General features: G+C 39.5%; 1 protein-coding gene across 13 annotated transcripts in view; it reads right to left on the bottom strand.

Annotated features, from left to right (window-relative positions):
• The window catches only part of Hmbox1 (homeobox containing 1), a 136,457-nt gene that overhangs the window by 49,572 nt on the left and 64,211 nt on the right, over window positions 1-22,674 (bottom strand). The window lies entirely within an intron of this gene.

Here is a 22,674-nt window from a genome sequence, read left to right as displayed (position 1 = left end):
ACAGAGAAACCCAGTTTCCACGAAATCAAAATCCATTTTCTTGCCAACCAAATAAAATTATGGATTTCCAGCTGTTACCACATCGGTTAAAAAAAAACAAACCAGGGAAGTTAAAAAAATATTGTTAGTTAGAAATAGTTAGAAAAAGGATGTATGAGATCTGTTAGCCTGCTCCAACATTAAATCTTCCTCACATTAGAACACACACATACTGAACCATAGAACCCACATGGTAGGAGTGCTAGCTGGCCATGCTGTGTCAGAGGGCAAAAGCCCATCCAAAGGATATCAAGTTACAGTCTATTATTTTCATGACAAAACACTGTCATACATTTAATGTTTCTTTTAAAGCTACAAAAAACCAAAACCTAATCTAACAACAATAAACCATTAATACTTAGAGTTAGCATGACCATGGGTTTCATCTATGGCAGCTATTTTCAGAAACAAATCGACAGTATCCACGAAAGGTGAACTCTGGATATACAGCCCACAGGAATGAGTACTTATCCAGAACAAATCTACTCAAAAGACATGCACCAGAAGCCTCATAAATGTGCATTTACACAGAGCAGTCCCTGGCTCAAAAGCCGAATGCATCAGCTACAGAATGCATACACTATGATATCTGTGTCTTCTACTTTAGACTGCTATAGCAACAGGAAGAGGATAAACTACTAGTATATGTACCAACTGGGTAGATTTCACAGAAACAATGCTGTTTCCCAAACAGCAGACACCCAAAAGCCATACACTATATTATCTATAGGGATGCAAATCAACATACTGGTACCCATGTAGGAAAAGAAAAGGTTGAGGATGAAGGTGTGTTTATACAGCAGCCAGTGTCGCCCTTTACTGATGTGGAAGGTGGGTGTCTCTACTTTATAAAAGTCAAGTTATCACGTACTGTACATAAAATTTAAAAAGAGCCCTACAAGTTTTTAAAATTCAAAAGGTAGATAGAGTATACATTAATATGTAAACATACTCTTGATATAAATCAGAAAGTATATACTTTTATGAATATATAATCTTATACGGTCTGTATTACATTTATATTTATATAATCAAAAGCTTACAGGCACACACTATAAATCTAAAATTGTAAACTTCTCCTATATTTCCACCTTTAAAGCTTCCTTGATCTTTCTATAGATGCTGTAATTTCTGGATTCTGACACTGACTATCATAGTTTCTGTTGATTCTTTCAGAAATGCTGCAATTAAAGTGAATGAAGACTCATAAAAAGAAGGTCACTTCTGTCTCTTGTCTGCAATTCATGTGATCAACTTAAAAACATGTCGTCACATTTTCTCTCTGTGCAATTATGAATTCAATAAAACAAAGAGAGGAGCAAGTGATACAGGCTGTCCTCCTGACTCATCTCAGGTTCAGACAATACTGCTGAATATAATCCAGTAAAGCAAGCCACTTTCCAAAGGGGGTATTGTAAAACAGATGGATAAACAGCAAAGGTCACACTTGGAAACCGTTTTTCTCAAGGGTCCTTGACCCACCTTCCAGGCTGGTTTAAAAGCCCTGTGGGACTTGGCATTCAGGTCCCAGGAGCTGCTCTTTACTGCTTGTTAGCTCTGCCACTTCCCTTGGGAGAAAAATTCCCTGACACTACCCTCCCTGCTGTGGAAGAAAATCTCTATAAAAGTTTCAGCTCTTCAAACCCTCCTCTTTTCTAACTCTGGTAGGGCAGAAGCAAAGACAAATTACACACAATTTACATACAATGACCAAAACAACCCCTGAAAGTAAGGCCCTTGTATCCAAAGGAAGTGGAAACAGTCTTGAGGCTCCATTCACACCACCTTCCAAACTTCAGCTTTATGGGCTGCTGCTATCAGACTCTTAAACACCCTGCTCCCTTCCACTAGAGGGCTCTCAACCATAACCCAGTCTCCTAAATCTAAGTGCTGGACTCTACCTTTCCATGTTTTTTGTCCTGCCATAATTTATGGAATATGACACTACTGACCATTCATATCATCACCATCCTTGGAACGAGGGACTCAGCTCCTCCAGAGCATCTTTTTAGCTCCAGGTGTTATGTTAGCTCCCTACACAGTAGTGGCCCCTGGGATTCCTTGTTGAAGCTTCTTCCTTTGATCATCATAATTACCAACAATAATGATTTAAAAAGTAAATGTAAGAGACTCTCAGGGCACAGCCTGTTTTTGAAAACCACCAGCTAGGAAGCCTCAATGAGAATTTCTCATAGATCAACACAGTAGCCTAATTCATTAATCACACCTCTCATCTGCTTGTCTTCCTGGATGAGCTAGCTCAGTTTTACCCACTCTCTCCCCTAACTCTTACATTTTTGCCAAATTTCCTCCTTCAAGTCATCATTCCTGCATTTTGGAATCTAAGCCTCTTTTACCTGGACAACTGCAATAACTCTGATGACAAGAATAAGCCACCTCAAAACACTAAAATATAAAATCCTCATGAATGTTCCTCTTAAATTAGACCACTGCACATCCCTCAGCAATTTTCTACTGCAGAACTGCTACCACCTCTCTAATTTACTTTTATAATGCAATCAGAGACGTTTAAATATATTTTGTTATATTTGAGTCAGAGTCTCGTTAGATAGGCCAGGATGGCCTAGAAGTTACTATGTGTCTCAAGCCTGTCTTGAACAATAATCTTCTGTGGTGATATATTGTGTACCCCAATAAAGCTTACCGGGGATAAGAGGACAGAGCCAGTCACTAAATTAGACATAGAGGTCAGGCAGTGGTGGCACACACCTTTAATCTTATCACTCAGGAGGTAGGTCTGGATCTCTGTGAGTTCAAGGCCACACTGGGCTACATGAGAGAAACAGAACCAGGCAGTGGTGACACACGCCTTTAATCCCAAGCATGGCAGGACATAGAAAGGTATATAAGGCATGATCCTTCTCTTGAGGCTGATGATTTTGTAGAGGCAAGCTAGTGGCTGGCTGTTCCGCTTCTCTGATCTTTCAGCTTTCACCCCAATATCTGGCTATGGGTTTTTATTATAAAACCTTTTAAGATTTGTGTTACAATCTTCCTACTTAGCCCCATTGAGTGATAGATTATAATAAGTGTGTGTCAGCTGGGTGGCAGTGGCGCACACCTTTAATCCCAGCACTAGGGACACAGAGCCAGGCAGATCTCTGTGAGTTTGAGGCCAGCCTGATCTACAGAGCGAGATCCAGGACAGGTACCAAAACTACACAGAGAAACCTTGTCTCAAAAAAAAAAAAAAAAAAAAAAAAAAAAAAGTTTGCATCACTACCAAGCTCATGATTCAATTTCTAAGCTAAAACACGATTCTCTATAAAAATTCAAGTGTATTGAACACACATAGAAAAACACTTCTTTAAAAACAAAACAAAAAACACTTCTTTCCCCACCACTTTCTTATTTTTCTACCTTAGAATCATCCTTGTTTATTTGGTATGAATGCATAAGACTTTCTCAATACATGTAACACATAAACTCATGCATATATATATATATTATTAAAGAGCATACATTTAGGTTTCTACACATATTAAGGGACTTACCTTTGTCCCACATCTTAGAATTTTCTCCATTTTCTACATTATATATCTACCTCTCACTTAACCCAGGTGACAGCAACCTCATGAGACCTCTAGATGTTTTGTAAGGACTTCTTTCTGTTGTATTATGCTTTGCTATGTTTCATTGTTTGGTTTTTGATTGACTGGAGACAGTGTCTCACTGTGTAGCCTGAGTTGGCTTTGAACACTTAATCTTTCTACCTCAGCCTGAGTGCTGGGACTAGGGCACGATTCACCATGATCAGCTTCACGGTCCCTTTTTATTGACAGTTTTTTAAGACTTACTTATTTCTATTGTGTGTGTGAATGATGTTTGCCCACATGTGTGCCTGGTGCTCATGGAGGCTACCAGAGGATGTCAGATTCAGTTTTTAAGCTAAGGCTTAAACAACCGGGCTAAGCTGCTGCTGTATTTCTGACCTATATTGCTGTCTGGGATACTAAAGGCTTATGTTTCAAGATGCTAATAAATTCTGGGATAAAGGTTTATACAGCAATAGATGACTAAGACACACACTTTGGCTCTGTGACCTTCGCCTTCACCGTGACCTTCACACCTATCTTCTGATCTTTACTCAGCATATTCACTCTGTCCTGACCCAGAATTCCCACTGTTGCTTACTCAGGTCTAGGTTTAAATGAACTGAGAGTTTCTCATCTCCCAGTTTTCCAATTCTAAAGCCCTGTATGTCTGTTGTAAACTGAGGTATATTCTACAAAGAGCAAATTCCTATGCATACAATGAGTTTTGAAAAATGTATATGGTGTGATCATGGTGTGACTCAAAATACAGATCTCTTCTTGCCTCTTCTTGGTTCTGTTTTCCACTCAATAAATAAATTTCACATTTTCAGCTTAACTCTTGGTGGCTACGAGCTCACCTTGAGTTCTTACTAGTACAAGTTGATTGGCGCTGTATTAGCCAGGCCTTATCTACTTGAGTGTCTGTGCCCCAGTTTCATACTTGGAGGACAATGTTACAGGGATAAAATTGGGGTCACCGTTCCTTCAGGATCTGTTCAAGTAAAGTCAGTGGAAATAGTACAGCAAGAATCTCTACCAGTGAAATCTCTTTCCTCCGTGAAAGGAAAGAAAGCAAACAGCTTCCATAAAGGCACTGACAAACGTTCTCAAAGTCACCCTTTTCAGAGCTGTGCAGTTATCAAAGGCATACAGTGCAGGTTTGGTTCTTAGCACCTACAAGGCGGCTCACAATCATCTGTAACTCCAGGTCCAGGGGATCCAACACCCTCTAGTAACCTCCATGGGCACCAGGCACACATGTGGGTGCACAGCATTCACACACACACTAGAAATAAGTAAGTCTTAAAAAACAACCACAGCAACAACAGCCAACACTCAATAAAAAGGGACCCTGAAGCTGGTCATGACGACTCATGCTCTAATCGCAGCACTCAGGAGGCCGAGGCAGAAAGATTACCAAGTGTTCAAAGCCAACTCAGGCTACAGAGTGAGACACCAATCAATCAGATCAATCAAAAACCAAACAACAACACAACATAACAAAACACAATTCAACAACAGAAAAAAGTGTCTGTAGAGAAATTGAGATGGTGGACTTCTTTCACAAACATTTATATCAACTGTTTTAAATACATGCACAGCACTAAAAGGAACAATCAAAAGAACTACAGAAAAGGAGGAGAAAAATGTCTTATCCTACAAAAACTATCAACAGAGACAGTAACTATATGGAAGAACCGGACAGAAAATTTGGAGTTCAGAAGCATAAATGAAATGAAAAGTTCACTGGCAGGGTTCCACAGCTGACAGACAGGAAGTAGCAGAGGCAGTCATCACTGTACTGCAAAGGTCACCTGAGATGACATACTATGGGAACTGGACACAGGAAGGAGCACCACGAGCAAAGCTTCACAGACACGAGAAATATCACCACACATACCAATCACGCACGAGACTCTTAGGATACACAAAAGTAAACAGAGAACACTGAGAAAATAATGACTAAAATCATTGGAAATTGGATGAAAAACCTTAACGTTTTAAAGGTACCCAGTGATCTTCAAGTATGCTAACCCAAAAACCCACACCTACAACCATCACAAATCTCTCAAACCCCAAAACAGGGCTGGTGAGATGTCTCAGTACATAAAGGTACCGCCATCCAAGTCTGGCATCCTGAGTTCAATCCATAGGATCCACATGGTGGAAGGAGAGAACCAATTCCCACAAGTTGCCTTCTGATCTCCACCGAGGAGCCGTGGCACACCTGTGCCTCCACCCATGAACACAAAATTAACAAAACTGTAATAAAATTTTTTAAAATCAAAGATGAAAAGATGAAAGCAAAAGAAACATTACGTACAAAGCATGCTCACTAGGGCTAGAAGTGGGCTTCTCAGAGAAGCCATGGGAAGGAAACTTAGGATATTGCTTGAGGGACAAAAGTAATGCCACAGTGCTTTCCCAAAATGGATATATAAAGGATTTACTAGGGTATAATGAAAGGACATTAGATAGGAGCTTGGATGCCCTGAAGACAGAAAAGGTAAAGGTGGTACGGGATGCATCTGAAAATGTCCCCAGCAGATGGCTTTTGAGAGGTGAGGCCTACTTGGAAGAATCAGGTGCACACTGGAAGGGTTTATGTCCCCAGTCCTGTGGTCTCCCTGCTTCCTGGCTGCCATGAGGTGAGCGGCTCTGCTTGTCATGCCTCCTGCTACTGCTGTGATGACAAGAAAGAAACTACATACATAAACAGAAAAGACAAAGGTATTTTTTTAGTCCCCTGTGCTCCAATTTTATTGAAAAGTATAACACAATAATCACATATTTAAATTAATGAACATATGTATTAATTAGTATGCAATGTGTAGGACAACAATGGCACAAAACAAGAAAAAAAATGAAGCTATGTAAGAGCAAAGTTGTGTTGAAATTAAGTTGATATTTATCTGGACTGCATTATTATAGATTAACATGCCAATAGAAATCCTTAGTGCAATTAACAAAAGAGTAACTCAAACTTTATAACAAATAACAAAGGATTTAAACTTATACACTAGAACATATCCACTTAACAAAAAGAGGAAGTAATCAAAAAAAAGAAGGAACTCAAAAGCACAAGATGTATAGTGAACAAGGTAGATACAAATCATGCCTATCATTAAATTACATTCTAAAAGAAGACAGAAGTTGGCAGAACAGATAAAAAAAAAAAAACACTATATATTCAAGTATGGCCTGCTCAACCGGAGGCTACACTGGCCAAAACTCCAGGTAGGCTGCCTGCCTGCAGACCTCTCCCACTCTCTCAGTGCCCCCTGAACCTATCCCCAACTGCCAACTTGTCACCCTGTCCCAGACTCCAACTTGGGTGGAGACCCCTGCTCACTCACGGGCCACACTGGCCAGAAGACCAAGAAGAAATCCATCCAACAAGACAAACTCAGAAATCAGCACCTAGACCTATAATCACCCCAAACCCAGATGCCTAAACACAAATGTAAAAACAAAATCAACAACAGCTAAGGCAGTATGTTGTCACCAGAGTCCAGCTTTCCTATTACAGCAAGCCCTGAATATTCCAACACATCTGAAGCACAAGAAAAACTTTATAAAGATGATAGAGGCCCTTAAGAGGAAATGAATAAATCCTTTAAAGAAATGGAAGAAAAGAACAAAAAATTGGAGTAAATAAATCTCTTAAGGAAAGCCAAGAAAAAGCCAGGTGGTGGTGGCACACGCCTTTAATCTCAGTACTTGGGAGGCAGAGGCGGGTGGACCTCTGAGTTTGAGGCCAGCCTGGTCTACAGAGTGAATTCTAGGACAAGGCTTCACAAAGAAACCTTGTCTCAAAAAAACAAAACCAAAACCAAATAAAAAGCCAAGAAAAAAACAAACAGTTGAAGGAAATGAATAAAACTGTTTAAGACCTGAAACTGGAAACAGAAGCAATAAAGAAAACACAAATTGAGGGAATTCTGGAAATGAAAAATCTTGATAAGCCAATAGGAACTACAGAGGCAAGTTTCACCAACAGAAAACAAGAGACAGAAGAGAGAATCTCAGGCACTGAAGATATGATAGAAGAAATGGATATATCAGTCAAAGAAAATGGTAAATCTAAAAAATTCTTAACACAAAGATATCTAGGAAATCTGGGATACTATGAAAAGATCAAACCTAAGATTGATAGGAATAGAAGAAAAGAAACCCAGCTCAAAGACCCAAAAAATATTTTCAACAAAATCATAGAAGAAAATTTCCCCAACTAAAAGGAGATGCCTATAAAGGTATAAGAAGCTTACAGAACACCAAATAAATTGGACCAGAAAAGAAAGTCCCCTTACCACATAATAATCAAAACACTAAACATATAAAACTATTGAGAGTGGCTGGTAGCAAAAGACCATGGGAGCATACAGCAGGTGACAACTAGAGTTCAGAAGGTCAACCTATCAGAACTAAGGGTTCTGTTAGAGGAAACCATCATGCAAGGCGTTATGGAATTACTGCCTTTTGAAAGTATTTGCTGTTTCTTGTTGTAAACTTCTTGTGCAATAACAGTTATGATTCTTCCCATTTACTGTGCATTTCCATGTTATGTGTACATGTAATCTCACAACTGCATCTCAATCTTGGGCACAACTTTCCCTATAAACTTGGGCTAATTGGATAACTGGCCCCAGCTGTGTTTATTTTTCAATAACATATATCTGGCCAGGGCTATTCTCTGGACAAAAATATTTCAGCAAAGATACCTTTTTTCAAGGACAAAACTGCACATAGATAAACACTAGCTCATCTCACTTACAGATAAGAGAAAATAACCACTAGCAATTAAATCCTTAACTCCTTAACCTCACCCCGGGTTATTTACACAAGACCCTAACTTAAGAGATTTACTGCTCACATTCCTGGGATGATGTTTTAGCCACTTGCTAGCTACTGAGTTAAGGCAGTTATTTCCCACTGACCAAAGGAGATTTCTGACAAGGCCAAGCAGATGATAGGTGCTTCGTTTCTTGTGCAAAAATGTTTTACTTTACTAGTGACTTATACTGACATATACAAACTCCTAACATTTTACCTAACCACTTCTAGATTATAGTTTGAGCACATAAATTACTTTTTAGAATTTCCTAATTGATCTTAGCCTTTAGTTGACCCTACCAGAGAATTCCCTTTCAGTCACTCCCCTTTTGGGGTTGTAATTGGAAGCTGACAATTATTGCTTTATGTGTGGATCCTTATCACCTCTCTCTGCAACCCTGAGAACTTCAAGCCTGGCATTGCTTTGCCAAAGAATTACTGTTTGTATATATACACTGGTTCTCTGAGAGCACTGGGGGGAATTGATTGAGAAGAATAAAGATGAGGACGGAGATGGAAAGAATTAGATAGAGATGAGAGAACAGCAGAAGGGACTGAGAGGAGCTAAGTATGAGAACAGAAAAGAAACTGTGTAGATAGAATTTATTTGGAAGAATAAAGTGATGGACTAGAGAACTCAGTGTGCTTAGATTAGAATCCTAGCCACTTGAAGCTTCTGTTCTGAACCCTGGTAAAAATCTCCTCAGGGCAGGCACCTGGGGAGATTTCACTATAAAACCAAGAAAGAATATTAAAAGCTACAAGGAAAAACGAGCAAGTAATATAACAAGGCAGACCTATTAGAATTACATCCAACTTTTCAATGGAGACTCTAAAAACCAGAAGGGCTTAGATAGATGTCCTGCAGACTATAAGAGATCACAGATTCCAGCCCAAACTACTATAACCAGCAAAACTTTCAATCACCATAGGTGAAGAAAACTTTATATTCCATGATAAAGTCATATTTAAACAGTATCTATCTACAAAGCCAGCCCTACAGAAGGTACTAGAAGGAAGAGTCCAACCCAAGGACCCATGAAAATACAGGAAATAAATAACTGCACACAAGCAAAACCAAAAAAAGGGAAGCACATACACACATCACTACCAACCACCACCACGACCACCACAACCACCACTACCAATAAAACAAAAGGAATTAACAATCATTGGTCATTATTATCTCTCAATATCAATGGACTCATTCCACAATAAAAAGACATAGACGCTGGGCGATGGTGGCACACACATACTCGATCACAAAGCAAGTGTCAACTGATACAAGAAAATGGAAATAACCCTCTGCACCTACCAGACCACCAGGGATTAAAGCTGGATTCTAACAACAGCAGAAACAACAGAAAACATACAAACTCTTGGAAACTGAATACTTCTCTACTGAATGAAAACTAAGTCAAGACAGAAATAAAGGAAGAAATTAAGAACTTTCTAATGAAAGTTCTAATGAAAATACACAACATACCTAAACTTACGGGACACAATGAAAGTGGTGCTAAGAGGAAAGTTCATAGCACTAAATGCCTACATTAAAAAATTGGAGAGGCCGGGCGGTGGTGGCGCACGCCTTTAATCCCAGCACTCGGGAGGCAGAGCCAGGCGGATCTCTGTGAGTTCGAGGCCAGCCTGGGCTACCAAGTGAGTCCCAGGAAAGGCGCAAAGCTACACAGAGAAACCCTGTCTCGAAAAACCAAAAAAATTGGAGAGATCTCATATTAGCAGTTTAAGAGTACATCTGGGAGGCTGGGGGGATGGCTCAGCGGTTAAGAGAACTGGCTGTTCTTCCAGAGAACTCAGGTTCAATTCCCAGCACCCAAATGTCAGCTTACAACTGTCTGAAACTATAGTTCCAGGGGATCTGACACCTTCACACCAATGCACATAAAATAAATTTAAAAGAGAGAGAGAGAGAGAGAGAGAGAGAGAGAGAGAGAGAGAGCGAGCGAGCCAGGGGTTGGGGTGCACGCCTTTAATCCCAGCACTTGGGAGGCAGAGGTAGGCGGATCTCTGTGAGTTCAAGGCCTGCCTGGGCTACAGAATGAGTTCCAGGAAAGGTGCAAAGCTACACAGAGAAACCCTGTCTCAAAAAACCAAAAAAAAAAAAAAAAGTACATCTGAAAGCTCCAGAAGTAAGCACACACAAGAGGAGTAGATGGCAGGAAATAAACTGAAAGCTGAAATCAATCAAATAGAAACAGAGAACAATACAAAGAACAATGAAACAAAGAGTTGGTTTTTGAGAAAAATCACTAAGATAGACAAACCTTTACCCAAACTAACTAAAAGACAGAGAATATCCAAAATTCTTTATATACAAAATCAGAAACAAAAGGGGGATATAATAACAGATACCAAGAAAATCCAAAGAATTATTAGGTCATATTTAAAAAATCTGTACTCCACAAACTTGGAAAATATAAAAGAAATGGATAACTTTCTCAATAGATACCACTTACCAAAGTTAAATCAAGATCAGACAAACAACTTTATAGACCTATAACTCCTAAGGAAATAGAAACAGTCATTAAAAGTCTCCCAACTTTTGGGAGAGCACAGCCCATGTAATCAACTAAGCAGAGCTCATGGGGGCTCACAGGGACTGAAGTGGCAATCCTGGAGCCTGCATAGGTCTATGCTAGGTCCTCTGCATATATGTTATGGTTGTTGGCTTGGTGTTTTGGAGGGACTCCTGACAGTTGGAGTGGGGGTTTCTCTGACTCTTTTGCCTGCTCTCGGGACCCTTTTCCTCCTAGTGGGTTGCCTTGCCAGCTTTGATATGAGTTTGAGGGTTTGTGCGTGGTCTTGTTGTATCTTGCTGTGTCATGTTCATTCGGCTGATATCACTGGGAGGCCAGCTCGTTTCTGGGGGATGTGAGGGACAACTTGAGGAGTGGAGGGAGGGGAAGCTGCAGTTAGGATGTATTGTATGAGAGAAGAATAAATATATGTTCAGCTACATGCTGTCTATAAGACACAGGTTTCATATTCAAAGACAAATAAGTTGAAAGCAAGGTTGGATAAAGCAGATCATGTAGACAGCAGCTACCGCCAGACAAAATAACTGTAATATAAATCTTAATACTACAGAAAAAAAATGAGTATCTTCTAATGTTGGGAGAATTCACAGAGCTGGACTACATGTAGCACATGCCTGTAATCTTGGAACTTTAGAGGTCAGGACAGGATAATCAAGTGTTCCAGGTAAGCCTGGGCTACATAGTGAGACTGCCTTAAACACAATCACACAGTCAATGCATAAGAAGTTATAACTAAAAACATATACATATCAAATAGAACCTCAAAAAACTAATGAGAACTGAAGGGAGAAACAGATAAGACTGTGACACACAGCAACACCCCATTTTCCAGAAATAGAGTAATTACAGAGCAATAAGGAAACAACACATGAGCAAGAAACAAAGCATAACATTCTACCCAATACATGAGGAAAACACATCATTCTCAAATGTTTACTAAGGTGACATTTACTCTTCTTTAGGGAATGACATGTCCCTCAGTCCTCAAACTACAGGGGAAGTGTGCATGTAACAGTATCCAGAAGGGGTGACACTATTCCAGAAGGAATAAACAGAGCATGTTCCCCAATTGCCATGAAATCTGGAATAAGTAACAGTGGTGGAGTGCATGCCTAATATGCATGAGATCCTGAGTTCAATGAGAAAAAGAAAACACAAGGAAAAAACCTTAGGAAATTCAATAACATATGGAAATTAAACAATACTTTCCTAACCAATGAGTCAAGAAAGAAACCATAAGGAAATTATAAAATACTCTGAGATGATTAGAAACAAAAAATCCAACACACACCCATACACACACACACACACACACACACACACACACACACACACACACTTGTAATGAAGGACGACCAAGGCAGTGCTTAGATGGAAACTTAAGTTGTAAATATCTTCAGTCAAATACCCTGACCAAGAAAAAGATGACTCAATTATTAACGCACGAGTGAGGTGGGGCTTATTGCTGCAGAGATTAAAAATGGGTCCTAAGGAAAGTCTGTGAACAACAGTATGTCAACCAGATCTGTAACCAAGATGAAGCGAACAAAATTCTAAGAAAAAAAACAAAAAACAAACTACCAACAACCCCCAACTCAATCCGTGAGAGCAGTGCTGCCCCAAACAGACCAGAACAAAGAGGACTGGGGTTCAATATCCCATATGAATGCATATGTAAAAATCCTCAACAAAATAACAGGAAACTGAATCCAACAACATAAAAAAATATACCATGACTACATGGGATTTATCTAGGATAAATAGTGTTCACTCAATAAATCAAAGTCAATCAAAGTAACCTTTTATACTAGTCTACAAAAGTAGAGAAGAAAACTGGCCACTATCTTAGATACAACAAAGCATTGGACTGACCTAATATTGACTATCCAACAAACTAGGGAAAGCAGCAATCTAATGACCTGGATACAGCTGACATCACACTTCATGGAAAACAGAGGAAAGTTCTACCCCTCAGATTTGAAATAATGAAGGGATGGTCAGTCTTTCCACTTTTTAACATTCGACCCAAGGTTCTATACTAGACAAATGTCAAGACACAAGGGGCATCTACATTACAAAGGACAAATGTCAAGACACAGGGGCATCTAAATTACAAAGGAAGGAATAAAATCACCTCTTTTCACACATGGCATAGTCTTGTATATCAGAAGCCCACACTGTGTTTATATAGAGGATCTCTGTATTCTAAAAGTAATGTGAGATCGATTATTCAGTTTATATATAAAATATATTTAGTATAGGTGTAAGCATAGATATAGCTCAATGACATGGAAAATGCTTCTGGTTTGTATTTTGCATATACTTTTATTTTTTCAATTTTGAAGAGAAAAGTTAATGGGTAATCATTTTCTAAGGAAGTATTTGAAATACTTCCTTTATAAAAGTAGGATTTTCTTATTTCCTAAATCTATTAATGAACTCTGTTCTTTAGACCTGATGCACCTATCCAGCAACATGACACTGTATTACTATTCTAGCTTATTCTAGATGAGCTATATTTTAACATCTGGTAGAATGAATTTGTTCCAACTCTTCCTCTGCTCCCCCTGAGGAATCTCTTATTTTATGTATGTTTTTTCTTACAGAAGAACTTTAGAACCCTGTTATCAAAAACAACAAAATCCTACTGTGATTCTGATGCCAGACAGTACATAAACAAGCTGTAACTTAGACTGACTCTTGCCAAGACTTATTCCTTTAAACTTATAATGGGGTGTATATTTTAAAAATTGGGTCTGGGTTTCTTTTTATAAAACACAGAATGCATGCATGTCATATAAAATAAAAAAGTAAAGGTAGTAAATCATTTTCCACTCACACCCTCCAGCTAACTCTTACTGACTCACTCTGCTTAAGACAGAGCTGCCTTATTCTTTTCTGGACTGACAGTTACACACAATGCAAATGTATCATAATTTACCTATTAGCATCCTTCTGATGGACACTTAAGTTATGTATAGCCTTTTGCTACCATATCACATACAATAAACATTCTTATATATATCATCCTTAGAGATATAAGCAAGTATTTCTGTAGGATTAAAATTCTAGAAGATAAATTACATGGTCAAAACCAGGGAACTTAAACTTAAAAAAAGAAACAAAAAACATGTTACTAATACAAGAGTTGTATTTAAAGAATAAAGCAGAACAGTTATATACAGGAGCTGTTACAGCTTAGTGGAACAGCACTTGTCTAACACACATTAAGGACCTGGCTTACTCCCCAGTGAGTGTACAAACATACACACTCCAAGTGGAAATTTCATTTTTATTAAATTCACTTTACATACTAACCACAGATCCCCCTTTCATCCCTCCTCCCGCCCACTCCCACCACCCCCGCCTATCCCCCTCTTGTATCTAGTTAACATTTACTGTACATGGAATAAAGGCAAAAACATCAAATTGCTAAATGTTAATAGCTGGTTGAAATTATGCTATCTAGATGACGGTATACTACATTTTTGATTAACAAATATGACAATATTCTTTGCATACTAATACAGGATAATTCCCAAGTTAAACAGCATAGACAGCTAACACTATATATGGCATGTTGTCTACTTGGCACAAAAAGAGAGAAAGATTTACAGATACACTTATTTGCTTATAAATGCATAAAATATCTCTAAAGAAACTAATATTCACCTCTTCAGGGAGGACAATAGCAAAATGACAGGAAGAAAAGAGTTTCCACACCACAACCCCTTCTGAAATCCAAACCACACGAATATATTTGCTAACTTTAGCCTAGCTCCATAAAGGTCAATCTGGAGACATAAATGAGCAATGGATGCTGGTGAGAATTAAGCAGAGCCTGGATTCGAAGCAGTGAGTCAGCCCCTTACTGGATATGGAACTGGACAAGTTACTCTCTGGACAGCAGATGATAAGCTCCACGAAGCCTGTTCTGAACCCAGGCCCGGCACAGCTGTAGTGATATCCTTGGCCCTGGACTACACAAATCCTCTCCGCACTGACCTGACTATGCTTAAGAACCCTGACTACAGAGAGTAAGAAGCTACATGATGGGTTAGCCAGCCATCTCCTCAAGGGCCTTGGTTTTCTCATCTGTAACTGTGGAACTTCACACCTGTTTCTCAATTATATAAAGCAGTTAGCATAGCATCTAGCACTTGCTAAGTGTCACATCAATTACAGCTAAAAATAATAACTCTTAAAAGAGGTTTGGCCTAGAGGGTACATATCGCTACCAAGCAGAACTGGCTCTAGAACTCATGTCAGCCTAAGGACAAGGCCGAACCAGAGACTGAACACATGGACCAACAAAGATGATCAGATATTAGTCTTAAGATTACCACACACAAAAATTTCAAAGACACTGTATCTCCTGGAAAAATGAAGGCGAACTGGTGTAACAGCCTTCAAAACTCATCTAAGTAGTAAAAGAGACTGGGAGTAAAAGGCAATCTTTCTGTTAAAAACTGTCGAACGAAAACAAATAGAAAATAGCATATTCTAGTTTTTAAAAGGACACAAACTCAAAACATTAAAGTAAAAAATTGTTTTACCTCAAAAAACAAACAAAAAACCCACGAAAAACCAAAAGCCAGAACAAAAAACAAAGACATGAGAATAGATCTGTTTCAGCCGGGCGGTGGTGGCACACACCTTTAATCCCAGCAGGTGGGAGGCAGAGACAGGTGGATCTCTGTGAGTTCGAGGCCAGTCTGGACTATAGAGTGAGTTCCAGGACAGCCAGGGCTACACAGAGAAACCCTGTCTTGAAAAAACAAACAAACAAACAAACAAACAAACAAACAAAGACCACGGTAGCACATACCTATAAAGTCACAGCATTTAGAAGGCTGAGGCAAGAGGATCTGGGATTGAGGACACACTGAGCTACACAGCGAATCCAGGCCAGCCAGGGTGACATAGCAAGACTCCCCTGCCTTTTAAATACAGAATCAAAACTGTCTGTTTCTAAGAGTTCCTCATACAGAACAATGAGAAGTCTGTGGTAATGTTACCTTGGATAGGCCCTTTAAAGTGAATGTGCTCAAAAGCAGGACACTGTCCACACATCTGCCCGAGAGACCCAGGGACAGTCACATTGGTACAGCTTAGCCTTGGGTTAGCTATCATCTTGAAGGAAGTGCCTCCTGACTTTCTTCCTAGGACATTGGTGTCGACCTTTGGACATTTATTCCTGTTTTGTTTTTTAAGTATTTATTGTTTGTTTATGGCTGGACCTCACATAGTTCAGGCTGATCTTGAGTTCGACCAAGGATAATTCTGAATTCCTGATACTATGGCCTCTACCTTCTTAGTGCTAGGATTATAGGCATGTGTCACCAGGCCTAGGTTTTTTTTCTTTAATGTGCACTGCTGTTTTGCCTGCATTCATGTCTGTGTGAGGGTGTCGGGTCCTCTTGAACTGGAGTTACAGACAACTGTGAGCTGACATATGGGTGCCCGAGAATTGAACCCAGGTCCTCTGAAAGAGTAGCCAGTCTCCAGGCCTAGCTTTAAAGAAAAATTACATGTATTTATTTAGTTACTGTAAGATGAATTGTTAAATGGTCTTATTAATAAAAAAAAAACAAAACAAAACCCTGAGCCAGATATTGGAGTGAATTCTGAAAGATCAGAGAAGCAGAACAAGCCACAGCCAACCTCACCTGGACAACCCCTCATCTGATTCTGTTTCCACGAATCCTCTGGCTAAAAGCTTCTGAGTCCTCATCCGAATGGATCTCAGTTGAACTGCTGCTAAAAGCCTAAAAGCTTAAAAACCCAAGTTCCTGGTCCTCACACCTTATATACCTTTCTGCTTCCTGCCATCAGTTCCTGGGATTAAAGGTGTGTGTCACCATGCCTGGCTCTGTTTCCAGTGTGGTCTTGAAGTCACAGAGATCCAGATAGATCTCTGCTATCACTGTCTGGCCTCTACGTCTAATCTAGTGGCTGTTCTGTTCTCTGATCCCAGATAAGTTCATTAGGGTATACAATATATTGGGGGACAAAATGTATCACCACACTTTACCTTTTGTGTATGTGAGGTGCATACTACAACATGCATGTGGCAGTCAGAGGACAATTTGAAAAGTCAGTTCTCCTCTTCCACCATGTGAGCCCCAAGGATGGAACTCAAAGTCGTTAGGCTTTGCTCAGGAGCCATCATTGCTCCCACCCCACCACCTCAATTCTACTATTACTTAGTGGCAAGAAAAAGTAAAATTATATTCTGATAAATTATTTATCTCACAAAGGGACATCTTAGGTACAGGTTTGTTAGCTGGCTTTTCAATCTTAGGTGATGAAAGAAACAGAAATGAGAACTGCCGAGTGTGACATGGAAAGCACACCTGTGTACCGTCTCCAGCAGTCTCTGGCAAGCCTTAGGGTTTAGTGTGGTTTCTGATTTAAGTTCAAATGGAAAGATGGTTCTCATTTTAAGATTGGCCACCAACATAACTTTCACATGGAAACCTGTAACCCTCCACACTGGACTTGAGCCTATGGAAGCCCAGAGGGACATGTAGGTTGCAGTGACTACACAGAGCTGGTTTAAAACAGCTTCCTCAGGAATGTCTGCATTTGAGCTTCTCAGCCACCACCGAGTGATATGGGCATCGCATGGAAGAGGTGGTCTTCTTCCCGTGAAGGAAAATAGTATGCCCTCATGTGCTGGCTTTACAAGCAAAAGGTTTGCCCAGAATTTGAAGAGGAAGACAGAAGAAAACTCAGTCCTCAGAGCTGCAAAACAAGAGAGAACCCCAAATACATGACACAAAACACTTGCAGCGCTGGTTCAGACAGCCTGTTCAGAAAGAGTGTGAGAGCCTCTGGATAGAAACTGTAACTCCAAACGTTTACTTTGGAGATAGTCATTACCTCCCACCTCGAAGCCTGCTTGTGTAGAAAGATAACAGACAGCTTTCAAACTGGATGTCTACTTAAAGTCAGGGAAATCCTGATAAAGTCTTGCCAAATGAGCAAATGAATTATTTCTGACTATTATAACAGGACAATTCCACAGTCTGATTTATGCTCTAGCAACACTGCTTCCTAATTTAGATACAAATTCTACTTTTTAATAACAACTTTATTCACAATTGACAACATTTCAAAGTAATACATCCACTGGTAGGAAACTGATAAAGTGTGGTATCCAGACAACCAGATATTACTCATCAGTAAAAGCAAATGAGTGCTTGAGCTATGAAGCGACACAGAGGAACCTTAAATGCAGTTAGTAACTACAGAATCCAGTTGGAAGCTGTCAAGATTGGACTCCAACGACAAGACACTTTGGTAAAGATCCATGGTTGCAGGAGTTGGGGAGAGCAGAGAACAAACAGGCAGGGCACAGATAACTTTGAGGGCTGTGAAATCATCCTGTGTGGTATTTTAATTGTGGACATACGTTGTTGACCTTTGTCAAAACCCCATGGCATGTGCAATATCATGTAGGGGTGCTAGCTCCTAGCATACGGCATATCAACATAGGTTCACTGACCACAACCAATGGGCCACTGTGGGCAGTGACAGTGGAGGAGACTGGGTAGCATGGTGGACCAGAAGGTATTTTGGAAGTCTCTCGACATTATGTTCAATCTTGCTGTGAACTAAAAACTGCTCTAGAGAATGAAGTTTAGTTTTAAAAATATAAACTGGCCGGGCGGTGGTGGCGCACGCCTTTAATCCCAGCACTCGGGAGGCAGAGCCAAGCGGATCTCTGTGAGTTCGAGGCCAGCCTGGACTACCAAGTGAGTTCCAGGAAAAGGCGCAAAGCTACACAGAGAAACCCTGTCTCGAAAAACCAAAATAAATAAATAAATAAATAAATAAATAAATAAATAAATAAATAAATAAATAAAAAAAATAAACTGATATCTTAGTTGGTTTATAACACCCAATCTAAAGTTCTATGATTAAGAAAAAGAGCAGTACAGGTTTTTTTTTTTTGCAACTGCAAAATAGTTGACGCTTATATAATATTTTCATTCTTCATTTTAGAGATAAATAACAAGGGAAGTGGTTTGAATATAGCTGGGAGTGCAATTGCTAGATCCAAGTAGATCTAAGTGTCAAATGTAGTTAAAAGCAGACTAGAACTGGACAACTAGGGGGGAAAAGTGGAGTTGCTATAGTGTGACTCTCTATACCCACCCCAAGCCTTCTATTGAGATCTTCGCCTTTAAGGTGATGATGCTCACATGTGGGGACCTTTAAGGAGGCTGACTAAGTCACGTGGGCAGACCTTCACGAACAGGATTAGTACCTTCACCCCTTCCACCATGAGAAGACACAGTAAGAAGGAGTAGTATATGAGCCAGAAAAGCAGGCAGTCCCCAAGTATTGAACGTGCCTTAGCTCAGGGTTTTCTGGTCCCCAGAACTATGAGAAATACATTTCGGTGTTTGTATACTACCCAGTTTATGACATTTTGTTACAAAGGCTAAGAGAACAATTATTTGGTCAAAGTCCCACATCCTGTAAGTAAGGAAAATAAGGCTGTGGGTCACAAGATGACTGACAGAAAGAACAAACAGCATCAGCTTACTCCAACAAATCAACAAACTGTAATAAAATTCATAAAATTCAGAGATGCTAACTCTTTTCTTCTCTCATGTATTCATTTTTTCCCCAGAAGACATGACACCAATTAGTATATTTCTTCAGCTGATAACATGCATCAACCTTTGTATATTTACTCATTTATTCTGTGTGTGCCCAATTTTTCCCAGAGGTCATTACAATTTTTGTTTGTTTTCGGAATTCTTAAATGCCTAAGGAAACATTTTACTGACAGAGAATATGAAATGCATGTGTTTATTACTAGAGCCAAGGCTATGCTCACCACCCTATCACTGTAGTGAGAAGCTAGAATCTTGGCCGGCCTCTCGCAGAGGTAAAAATCCACCCATGGGGGGAGCAGCTGCTGCGACTGTGACGGAATCTACAAATAGCATGCTGGGAATTCGGCAGGCACTGTTATTATATCCTGTTTACACTGTCATTTCTCCTATCAGCAGGATATTGTTTATACAGACCCCACCCCTGCACTTCTTGTTTATCTTATTATAGAAGCCCTCCAAATCTATAAAAAGCAGCCTCTGCATTTGCTTCTGGAACAGCACATGTGTTGGAATTTTGCACCTTGCTACACTTTTTTATTTAGCATTTTCTGTTGTTAGGCACCATCCGCTCTGATTTTTATCTTAAGGTTGATTTCACATATTAGAGTTGAACTCAAATGACTTTCCGAGAATCTGCTCTAGAACGACAGAAAAGCATGTCTAGGTAATGGCCAGATATCAGAGATGGAAAGGCTTCCTAACCAGGCTCACCCTGCCCTAAGTGGGTCAATCATGAGGGCTTTACTAACCCATTGTTCTTCCCAGACATGAGAAGTGCTGTTTCTGTTAGCTTCCTGGCTGAACAGGCTGGGACACAAATGTGATTAATTCCTAATAACATGAGAAACACAAGTCAGTGAGTTAGCCAATAGATAAAAAGTAAATTAGCCTGCTTATTAATTTTCTCATTCTCCTACTTTGTAGATTAAAACAAAACAAAACTAAAAAACCTACAACTTTCTTACACACAAAAACGTACAGTATTGCTGAACAAGCAATCATTCCAGAAAGTGCCTCAGTGTACCTTTTGACATGTGGTTTGAGCTAAACACAACCAGCTGGCTCCTTTATGCCTCAACCAGCAAGGTGGGTGTGAAATATTCCAAGAGGACAGTGAGAGACTCTCTGAAGAAACCGCATCCCTCAAGTAAGGATTAAATCTAATGATAGTCACTATGCGAATGCCAGAATGGCACCCTAACAGAATGAGCTGTGGTTAGTAGAGATGGATAGAGCTATGCTGAGGAGGAAAGGGCCTCCTGGTAAACCAAGAATTTGGGAGCATGCAAATGAGCAGGACTCTCAAAACTACAAGTAGTTAAATTCAGCTGTGTGAATATACATAATAGAAGATAGCAATAAAAATGGATGTGGGGACTGCATTATAAGAATTTCCAGGATGGTTCAGTGAATAAAAGTGCTTGCTACCAAGGCCTATGACCTAAGTTCAATCCCTGGAACACACACGGCAGAAGGAAAAAGGAACTCTCACCCCAACACATACACTGTGACAGGCATGCAAGAACACACAAAATATGAATGGTTTTTTTTTTTTTTTAATTTCTTGTTTTAGACAATGAAGGGCCAAAGGCAGGTTCACAGAAACGTGAACTTAATCCTTTGGAACAGAAACCAAGAGGAAAACCTCTTTGAGGTAAAGCTGAAATGGGGAAGACATTTTTAACAATATCCCATCATTACGGTGGTGAAAGGAAGGCCATGTGTACAACAGGTAACAAATGTCTAAGTGTATCTCAGCTCTTCCTTTTCTTTCTTTATTTTTTTTTTAACCTCTTCCTTTTCTAAATGGGAGGTGGTATTATTGAGTGAGGCAATGATAATCAATGATTACCAACTGGTATTACTGTTTGGAAAGTTTACCAGTTTCCTAGAACAGTCCTTCTCCAACCTAAATCACTCAGGGGATCCGGCTGAAATGTAAATTCTATTTTGGTAAATTTAGAGGTGATATTGTATATTCCTACATGTCTAACAAGTTTTCAGCTAACACCAAAACTGCTGTTTCCTGGACTGTATTAATGAAAATATTTTATATACTGTGTTTAACTTATTATGGTACAATGATCATGTCTGGCATAAGAAAGACCTTTAAGGGTATCTTTCTACAATTTGTAACAATGTTGGACACTCATCCAAAACTACTATTTTACAAATCAAAGACAAGGACTGGCTCAGGAAGTTAAGGGAATTTGTCATAAAGCCTGACAAAGTGAGTTTGATCCCAGGATTCACACAGTAGAAGGAGAGAACTGAGTTCCTCAAGCTGTCTCAAGTCACACATGCACATGCATGCACACACCCTAGCACACACACACACATGTATAAAATGATTTAAGATATTCAATACTCAGAAATATTCTCTTCTGAACAAAATCAACCTTGCAATTATATCATGTTACAAATTTGTCTGCCCCCCCCCCCCCACTCAGGTTTGCAAACTAGAACATATATTGCTTATAGCCCTAGAGGCTAAAGTAAAGGCACAAAAAGAAAACATCCAATCACGGCATAATCTACCACATCATGAGTTTCAGTAACACCTGCACAATTTGCCCTTATAGTGTGTTAAACACTGTAACTCAGTTTTTTAAAGATAAGGATTATTAATTTATCATACACATCCTACTGGCAAATACCTAAAAAGTTAAATAATTAAATCCACACACCTTTCTTTACCATTAAGACTTCTACATAGACGGAAACATTCAAAAGTCTTTTACCAGTAACAATGACATTGTTTATAAAAGTATATTATTGATAAAATATATACACGTGCATGTACGCATACATATCATAAAGGGTTGGCTGACATTAGGTATAGGGAATAGAATTTAATACTTTTAGCTCTGAAGTTACATTTTTAATCCAATTAATGATCAGGAGCAACCTCTTAAGAACATTTGCTTCAGTATGTACCAGCATTTCCACCACAGAAGGAACAGCAGAGCTGGAGGAGCTCAGATGCCAACCTGAAACCACAAAGTATGAAAACTGAGGCAGGGGCCTGAGAAGCCCCAAGGCATAAGTTTGCAG

The sequence above is a fragment of the Peromyscus eremicus genome, chromosome 9 (assembly GCF_949786415.1).
Source record: "Peromyscus eremicus chromosome 9, PerEre_H2_v1, whole genome shotgun sequence".
Lineage (NCBI taxonomy): Eukaryota > Metazoa > Chordata > Mammalia > Rodentia > Cricetidae > Peromyscus > Peromyscus eremicus.
The sequence above is the reverse complement of the archived record's forward strand: the minus strand, read 5'-3'. Positions and strand labels throughout refer to the sequence as shown.